Raw genomic sequence first — 9,786 nt, 5'->3', positions numbered from 1 at the left:
TCAAAGAATCTGTGAAAAATGGAATTTTCCTTGAATACCAAAAGAGTTGTGGGGACTAGAAATCAACAGCACAGACCATCAAGAACTGATGTGTGATTTCTTGCCATGTCTTGTCTGGAGTGGAAAATAAAAAGGACAAGAGCTATTTTTATTCACAGCCCGATCTGGTGGCTAAAAGAGAAACAGCCTTGGATACAGAGAAACCTGGTTTTCTGGAGAGTCTGGCTATAAGAGTTGGCTTGTCATAAGGCGTCCACACTCTCTCTGAAGTACAGAATCTCTGTGTCTGGTTTGTTTACTTTCCTCCTTGGGAGACAAAAGTAACTGAAAACTTTTTTCTAAACCAAAAACAGGGAGAAATGTGTGTTAGAAAAGATAGCACAGAAAATCTGTGGCTTTAGCTCAACTTGACCATGTTGCAAAGTCCATCACTAGCATTCTTGAATTTAATCTTGCTGGTCAGGCTTAATTATGAGGACAATCAACTTCTCCTCCCCTCTTTTCCTGGTTCCAGATTAGGGCATGAAAGTGGTGGTTGTCAAGAGTCCCTGGAGATATCCCATCAATGGAAACATACAGCAATAGGATAGTACAAATACCAATAACACCACCCAGGTTGAGCAAGTATCGCCTCTTCCTAAGGTTGGTCCACTGTATCAGGCTGTTCACAGCAGGAAAATGATTGGCCAAAGTGCTCACTTTGCTCGGAATTGGCTTGAACATTCCTCTCTGTGAAGTCATGTTTTCTTTTGTTGCCATAGCCGTGCTTATTGTTTCCTCAATCAGACAATCTGAGTTTCGAAGGTGGTCATGTTCTACCAAAAATAGTTCAGTTCCTCTATTGTTTACTCCCGACCCACTTTTATATGACTCAATGTCCTTTCACGCTGATCCCATGAGATTCTCTGTTTCCTGGATTGCCATAAAGTTTGCTTTGGTTTTATGGAATTCATGTGTATAATCCTGCATTTGTCTCTGTGTCACTGTAACATATGTGTCAGTGCTGTATTCAAGGAATATACCTGCACTGCTGGTATATTCTGCCATTTTATCATTTACTCCTAAGCCTTGCCAAAAGCTGTTCAATCTCAATTGCCATTGTTTCAAGCATTCTGTCTCGGCTTGATCCATTTAAAAGGGGTGTTGTGTCAGAACCGTCACGTCTTCTGTCTAGGGTATTGCTGTGACTATAACTTGTACAGAGTTTACTGAAAGAAATGTTTCAGGTCAAGTTCATTTTCCAGCTGTTGAGCCTGTTTCCTGAGATCTTCCCAGTAGTTTCTGGTTCCTGCCGCCATCTTTGTTGTCTCCAGAGTTTGTTGTTCTAAGTCATGGATCCCACATTGCTGCAGATTGGCTTCTAGGCAGGGGTGACCCTTCTGTGCTGGGTACCGAGACTAGGCTTGAGGTAAATCTTCTTGTCCCAAATCTCTACAAAATTCCATCTTATCTCCGCCCCTACCTTCAGTGATGGAATTCAAAATTAATTTCAACTTCCTTTAAAAAATGTCCAGAACAGAAACAAGTTTTATTTATTTATTTTTAATAGTACTGAGAGCAAGTGTTTCAGAATGGTATATGGAATAGCTGTCTTAGCAGGAAAAAATGGGGATATACTATCCCCCCACAACTAACCCCAACCTCTTAACCCCCTGCATCTCGCCACACCCCACTCAACAGCTTCACTGTTAAGCCAGTGAGAAGTCAGACATCTTGCTGAGTACTGGGCTCCTGTGAACTTAGTAAATCATAACCCATTCGTGGTGAGGGGCCAAGCTTTCTAACCATGGCAAACCACTTGTGTTGTCTCCACAAGCAACAAGTTCTGCTAGGCTTTCACAGCCATCCTAGAAGATGAAGCTCAACTCTCTAAGAAGAGCTCAACTAGAATCTTCGCCTAGGCTTTCCCTGGGCCTTGGTTTCTCATTTAGTAATGAGTTTGGACTACATAAGTTTCTTTATATTCTTACATTTTGATTCTCTGATCCAGGATTAATCATCTCCATCTGAGAGAGTTTTATACTTCATCACATTCGGCTTGTGTTCCGTGACTAGGCATAATGGCTGAGTATGGCAGGTCACAGATTCCCAGGATTAAAATCCTCATTACCCTCTCAACGGAACTGGTTGGCCTCAGGCAAGTTACTTAACTCTCTACGCTTCAGTTTCCTCGTTTGTAAAATGTTGATAAAAACAGCAGCTACTTCATACGATGGTTGTGAGAATTAAATGTTAATATAGGCAAAGCACTGAGAATGGTCCTGGCACACAGTACGTGCTGACAGATCTTACTGGTTTTTATCATTTGTGTATGTATCTGGCCTCCTCACATGACGGAGTTTCTTGAGGTGGGGACTTTATCTGAACCAACTTTGCATTCCTACTACCTGGTACAGGGTGTAGCCCATACCAGACTGTTAGCAAAGTCTTCCTGAGTTGAGATAAATTGAACTCTGTCCTATTCTGTGCCATTCAGTCCCTTCATTTCAGTACTAAATGTTCTGTGCTCAGGGAGCAGAGTGTTGGACATAGTGTGGATTTCAGGAAGTTGGCTGATCCTGTCCTTAGTTTTGAGTAATTGTTATTTATTCTCATTGTGCAAATTAGTTCATATATCAAACGACATGTGAAATTTTTTCATTTGTGTGTGATCATGGAATTTGCTAACATTAATATGTCATTAAAAAATACCTGAGACCAGCCTACAGAAAAATATTTTTTCACATTAAAAACTTAGAATAATGCATGATCATACACTTATAAAATAATCAAATAGAATATAAATACATAGACTGAAAAGTGAACTTTTTAACAAGATCTATATAAGGAAAACTACAAAACTCTGATAAAAAAATCATAGGAGATCTAAATCAATAGAGAGATATTCCACGTTTATGGATAGGAAGATTCAATATAGTTAATATGTCCGTTCTTCCCAACTTGATATAGAGATTCAATTAAATTCCAATAAAAATCCCAGAAAGTTATTTTGTAGATATTGACAAATAGATTTTAAAGTTTATATGGAAAGGCAAAAGAGCCAGAATAATCAACACAGTATTGAAGAAGGAAAGCAAAGCCAGTGGGCTGACACTATCCAACTTCAAAACTTACCATAAAGCTAAAATAATCAAGAGAATGTAGCATGAGTGAAAGAACAGACAGGTAGATCAATGGAATAGAACAGAGAGTCTAGAAGAAGACCTACACAAATATAGGCAAGTCAATGGATAAGGCCTTTCCAATAGACAGTGCTGGAACAGCTTGGCATCTACACACAAAAAAGTGAATATAGACACAGACCTAACACTTTCAGAAAAATTAAAGTAAAATGTTTTATGATGTAAATGTAAAGTACAAAACCAAAGAACTACAAATCTTCTGGAAGATAACATTGGAGAATATCTAGGTGACTGGGTTTGGTGATGACTTTTTAGATAAAACACCAAAAGCACAATTCATGAAATCAAAATATGATGTTTGACTTTATTAAAATTAAAAACTTCTGCTCTAGGAACAACACTGTTTAAAGAATGAAAAGACAAGCCACAGACTGGGAGAAAAGATTTGCAAATTACATATCTGAAAAAGGACTTGTATTTGAAATCTATAAATAATTCTTTAAACACAACAATAAGTAAACAAACAACCCAATTAAGAACTGAAAAAAAAAAATCTCAACAGTCATCTCATTAAGGAAGATACACAGATGGCAAATAAACACATGAGAAGAAACTCAATTCATGTCACTAGGGAATTGCAAATTAACGATGGCATAGCATTAAACACCTATTAGAATGGCTAAAGTCCAAAACACTGACAATACCGAATGCTGTTGACAATGTGGAGCAACAGAAACTCTCATTCATTGCTGGTGGGAATGCAAAGTGGTACAGTCACTTGGAAGACAGTCTGACAGTTTTGTACAAAGCTAAACAGGTTTACCATATGATTCAGCAATTGTGCTTCTTGGTATTTGCCCAAAGCAGTTGAAACTTCGTGTCCACACAAAAGCCTGCAGGTGAATGATTATAAAAGTTTTATTCATAAACTGTGGAACAGCCATACAATGGAATAGTATTCAGCAATAAAAAATAAGCTATTAAGCCATGAAAAAACAAGTGGTAATGTTAAATGCATATACCTAAGTGAAAGAAGCTGGTCCGAAAAGGCTACAAACTATATGATTCCAACTATATGACATTCTGGCAAAAGCAAAACTATACAGACAGTAAAAAAGATCAGTGGTTGCTAGGGATTTGGGGACAGGGAGGGAGGGATGAATAGGTGGAGCACAGGGGATTTTTAGGGCAGTGAAACTATTCTGCATGACACTGTAATGGGGAACACATGACATTATGCATTTGTTAAGCCTAAAGAATTGATCAACACAAAAAGTGAACCCTAATGTAAACTATGGACTTTAGTTAATAATAAAGTACTAATATTGGCCCATCAACTGCATCAAATGTTAATAGTAGGAGAAACGGGGGTGGGGGCAGAGGCCAGGGAGGTGGGGTGGGGTTGGGGGAAGCGGGGAAGAGGAGGTATATGGGAACTCCCTGTACTTTCTGCTCAGTTGTTCGGTTACTCTATAACTGCTTTAAAAAGGAAAATCTATTTTTTTTTAAAAAGTGATTGTTGTATTCACTACCCGCCCTCTTCAAGCCCATTCCCTTTTCCAGAAGGAAATACTGTTAACATTTGGTGCTTTCCTTTTTAGTCTCTAAATCCTTTTACTCTGCATTTATATATGTAAATTTGCTCACTTATGCAGATTTTCTTTTTCTTTTTTTCCTCCCACACAAATGTGCTCATGCTGCACCTTATTCCGTGACTTGCTTTTCACAGTTAACCCACATCTTGGAGAATTGTTCTTTGCAAGTAGGCCATACTTGTGTAACGCATTGCCTATTGTTTTTGCCGAGCCTTTCCCATTACTCCCACAGATCCTCTCTGACCCCTGAGGAAGGGCACGGGGCGCTCGCCCAGCTCAGGGCAGGGCAGGCCTTGACCTGCAGCAGCACCTGGCTCCGCAGCAACTCAAGGCAGTTCCAGGAAGGACCAGGTGTTGCCGGTGGGAGGTTGGCTCCGGGAGGATTTTTTGAAAGGGCTGGGAAAGTTGGTGGATAGACATGCTTGGTGCAATACATTACAGCATTTGAAGGGTTTTTAAATTGATGTTTTGTACCTGTGTGACTGAAATGACATACTTTATTATAACTTACATTTTCTAAATGAGGAAACTGAGAATTAGGGGTCTTGAGTGACTTTGACATATATATATATATATGGCGCCATTTTTTAGCTCTTCCCCTGGGAGAAGTTTTTGGCATTTTTGTTCCCAGATTAAGATGGGCTGGGTCTGCTGTGTTCATTCTCTTGCTCTTTTTTCTCCCCCTAGCCTTCAGAGTTTATGGTTCCAGAGAAAGCCAGATGGACTGTCTGAACTTCCATTCCGCCATGCTGTCTTCCATTCCACCTGTGCTCCTCATTACCAATTAAGCTCAACGGTACTTCTCTGGCCAGACCACACCTACTATATTGGCACTATAAGTTGGCAAACAGGAACATGTCCAAGGGTTCTTTGCATAGTGAAGGGACTTTGGATGGATTGTGTGGTGTGTGAATAAAACTGTTAAAAATCAAACAAACCGTTTTTCCTAAGGCAGAGTTTCTCAGCCTCAGCACCTCTGATATTTGGACCAGGTAACCCTTTGTGGTGGGGTGTCCTGTGCATTCTAGGATGTTTGACAGCATCTTTGACTTCTACCCACTAGATGCCGGTAACATCCTTTGGTTGTGACAATTAAAAATGTCTCCAGACATTGTCCTATGTGCTCTGGGGAGCAAAGTCACCCCCAGTTGAGAACCACTGTCTAAGGAGTAATTAAAGTGATTAGAGATGCATGTCCCAGAGAAGAGGTAACTCAGGAGAAACATGGCAGCCATCCTTCAAAGGGTTTGTTGGGTGAGGTAGTATGTGTAGTCAATAAAGTATAAGATCTTGTTTCAGATGGCAGAGCCTTCAGTTATGGCTTTGCCCTGCCCAGCTGTATGATCCTGGGCATCATTTAGATTTTCTGAGCCTCAGTTTTTCTCATTGTTTTAAGAGGAAGGAGAATAATAATGTCCAACTCATGGGATTACGTACAATAAGCGAGACAGTGTCTATGCTGTTGCTTTACAAATATCAGTGGTCATTTTTGTCAGAAGGTAAATTTTACTTGTTTTTTTATTATTATGGATAGCCAGACTTGAATCAAGGGGCAGCTTTTAGCTAAACATAAGCTCTGATAAGTAAAATGGTCCAGTACTCAAACAGGCACGCAGAAAGGAGTGAGATCTCCTTTCCTGAAAGTATTTAAACCAAAACTGGAAGCATATCAGAGGTAAACAGCTTCTTACCCCCATAAAAAATGTTTTCTGTCCTCTTGTACACCTTGGACCAGCTCTTTTATTTCCTTTAGCTAAAAGGAACAGTCCAGTGTGGTACCATTGTTGTTAATCATCTCACATGAACAAAATTACATCTCCTGATAGTTTTTCTGGAAAGTCCTTTATCATCCTCTGAGAGGCCTGTGTTTACTGGCAGTTATGGAGGGAAGGTGGTTTCTGAGAAGTGACCATTTCTGAGGTAACGATATGTATTGGTCCTGAGCTAACTCTATGGCATTTTGGCTCTGAGAAAGAAAGTATTTTTCAAGGAACTGGGCTAGAAGAAGCTTTAAAACAAAGGGTACTGAAGTAATCTAAGCAGGAAAAGCATGAGTGCTGATAAATTGCCTTTGTGCATCATAGACTTGCCTTGTGGAGCACGTGTTGATAGAAGTAGTGAGTTCTATTTTGGGTCAGGTTGCCAAAAGACATTATGAGTTGTCAGCACCTGTTGAATTCCTGGTTGGAATAAGAACCCCCCATGCTCCCATTTGGCCCATGAAGCAGCTGAAAATAAGGTGCTGAATGGGAGCAGGGATGCAAAGTCTTAGAGGAATGGGATAGTATGTTGAGTGGAGTGATTGGACCACTGTGCCTGGGGCTGGAGGTGGGCAGCAGAGCAAAACCTTTACCTGGGATGCCCTGGAGTTCTGGCGTCAGGAACTCACTGTATAGGGGTAGCAGTGCTCAGTGCTTCCAAATCTTCAACTCTCCCAGGTTTGTTTCTGGACACATGACCTGCAAGTTGATTCCTGATGTAGATGGGAAGGACTTGTGGCTGAGTGGTATCCCTAATTACAGTCCACTGCTAGTAAATTGACACTTCCCCTGAAAACCATCACCACTGCGCCTCACCTAATGGTCTGCTTAGGACCCTGGAAAGCTGGCAGGCTTTGTCGGGATACAGTTTTGGGACATAGACTTACCAACAGTAGCAGCTTCCTCACCATATAAGCAACATCTTCCATGTACCAGATCTTTTCCAAAACTTACTCCTCCTGTATCCCATTTTCTTAAGCTCTGACCCTTACAAGCAGATAAATAAAAATAACCATTTGTTGAATATCTACTATGCCATATACTTCCACAGACATTTTATTTAATCCTTACAGCAATCCAGCAAAGCAGAATGTAATGCCCAATTATGCACAGGTGGTTCAGAGATATGAAACAATCTTCCCAGGGTCTGCTGGTAAAACAGTAGAGTTAGGAGTAAGCCTCAGACTGTCTAACTCCAAAGCCTATCTCTTTCCGGTATGGCAGACCATATTTCTAAAGGAATCATAGATTCTAAATTGGTCATGCATGTTAATGTAAATTATGGCCATTTTAACTGGGAAGCTTAATCTAATAAAGTGAGGATTTCAGGCACTGGGATAAATCATTGGCAGGAATAGTTTGTGGCTTGGATGGTGTTCAGATTTGCTAATGCTGCCATTATGCAAAATACCAGAAATGGATTGGCTTTTATAAAGGGGATTTATTAGGTTACAAATTCACAGTTCTAAGACTATGTAAGTGTCCATACTAAGGCATCAACAAGAGGATACTTTCACTGAGGAATGGCTGATGGTGTCTGGAGCACTTCTGTCAGCTGGGAAGGCACGTGGCTGGCATCTGCTGTTCCTTTGCTCCTGGGTTGCATTTCAAAATGGCTTTCTCCAAAATGTCTCTGGGTTTCTCTTACCTCCTTTCTCTCAGCTCCTGTGCATCCTTGCTTTTTTCTCCCGGGATGTTTCTCTCTAAGCATCTGGGGGTCTTCTCTTAGTGTCTCCAAGGCAAACTCTGGGTTTCATCTCTTAGCTTAGCATCTCCAAACATCTTTCTGTCTGCATCTCCCAGCATCTTCAAGAGTCTCCAAGTGTCAGCAAGTATCTGGATCAGCTCTCGAGTTCTCTTCAGTAATCCAGTGAAGATACCCTCTGAGTGGACGGGGTCCACACCTCCATGGAAATAATTTAATCAGAGGTTCCATCCTAATCAACAGACTAATCAGTCTGCCCCCACAAGAATGCATTATGGAATATGGCTTTTCTGGGGGACATAATATATCCAAACAGGCACAGATGGTGTGATGACGTTCATGTGTCAAATTAGTTAGTTATGATGTCCAATAGTTTGGTCAAGCAAACACTGGCCAAATTGTTACTGTGAAGGTATTTTGTGGATGTAAATCATTGGTTAGTTGATTGCCTCTATGGCAGATTACATCTATCATAATCAACAAAGGAGACTGCCTTCAGCAATGAGAGGAGTCTCATCCAATCAGTTGAAGGGTTTAGAGGGAGAATTGATGATTTCAGCCATCAGAGAGAAGAATTTCTATTTCTAATTCAGCCAGTCAGCTTCCCCTGGGGAAATCATTGAAACCTTCATTGGAGTTGCCAACTTGTGGCCTGCCTTAGAAAATTTGGACTTGTCAATCCCCATGGTCAGGTGAGCCAATTCCTGTAATAAATCTTATAAAATTACATATGTGTGTGTATTATATAATATATATCCTGCCAATTCTGTTTCCCTAGAGCAACCTGACTAATACAGGTGGTCATTGAATCAGTAGAGGGGATGTGGGTCCTGAAAATAAACATTTATTTCACAAGAACATTTATTTGACAAGAACAGTACTGTAATCATTACAAGAAGTCCATGGAGAAAATGATCTTTCAGGAGATAGAAAATATTCCCCGTGCCCAGAGGAAAGACTTCCAGTTTTCAGCAGAGTGGGTGGAGGCTACTCCTATCAATTCACTTTGATTCTTTACTTGCCTTAGTTACAGGAACTCAATGACTCCAGGAACCCAAGAGCATACGCTCGTGGTTACGGATATGAGTCCAGGAATTGGATGGGACTGCTCAGGAACTAGACTGGACTGGTCAGCCCAAAGTTGACCTTTGTCTAGTTGTCCCTCAGTTTCCTCATCTTTAAAATGAGAAATAACAATAGTGCCCACATTATGGGGTGGTTGTCAGAGTTAAATGAGTTACTAATACAAATAAAGCACTTAGAAGAGTGCATAGGATGTATTAACCCTCAATGAATTTGGCTATTACTGTTCTCTGGGGAGCTGAAAATTGCTACCAAATATAACCTACTTAACAGGCACTTTATATATCAGCTCCAAAATCCCATTTTAAAAAGTACGTTTACCTTAACTTACTATATTGAATTAGAATGGTGGTTCTCCACTGGGAGTGATTTTGCCTCCCAGGAATTTGGCACCATCTGGAGACAATTTTGGTTGTCACAACTGGGGGTTGATGGGGGATACCACTGGCATGTGGTGAGTAGAGGTCAAGGATGCTGCTAAACGTCCTCTAATGCACAGGACAGTCCCCCACAGCAACATA

The 9,786-nt window shown here is 40.6% G+C and overlaps 1 pseudogene; it reads right to left on the bottom strand.

The window, feature by feature from the left end:
• Nucleotides 1-465: 465 nt before the first annotated feature.
• On the bottom strand, nt 466-1,298 carry LOC119516472 (annotated as a pseudogene).
• Between the last annotated feature and the right edge of the window lie 8,488 nt (nt 1,299-9,786).

Source organism: Choloepus didactylus, chromosome 20, assembly GCF_015220235.1.
Source record: "Choloepus didactylus isolate mChoDid1 chromosome 20, mChoDid1.pri, whole genome shotgun sequence".
In the NCBI taxonomy this organism is placed as follows: Eukaryota; Metazoa; Chordata; class Mammalia; order Pilosa; family Megalonychidae; genus Choloepus; species Choloepus didactylus.
Note: the sequence above shows the minus strand (reverse complement) of the source record. Positions and strands in the feature narration are given on the sequence as shown.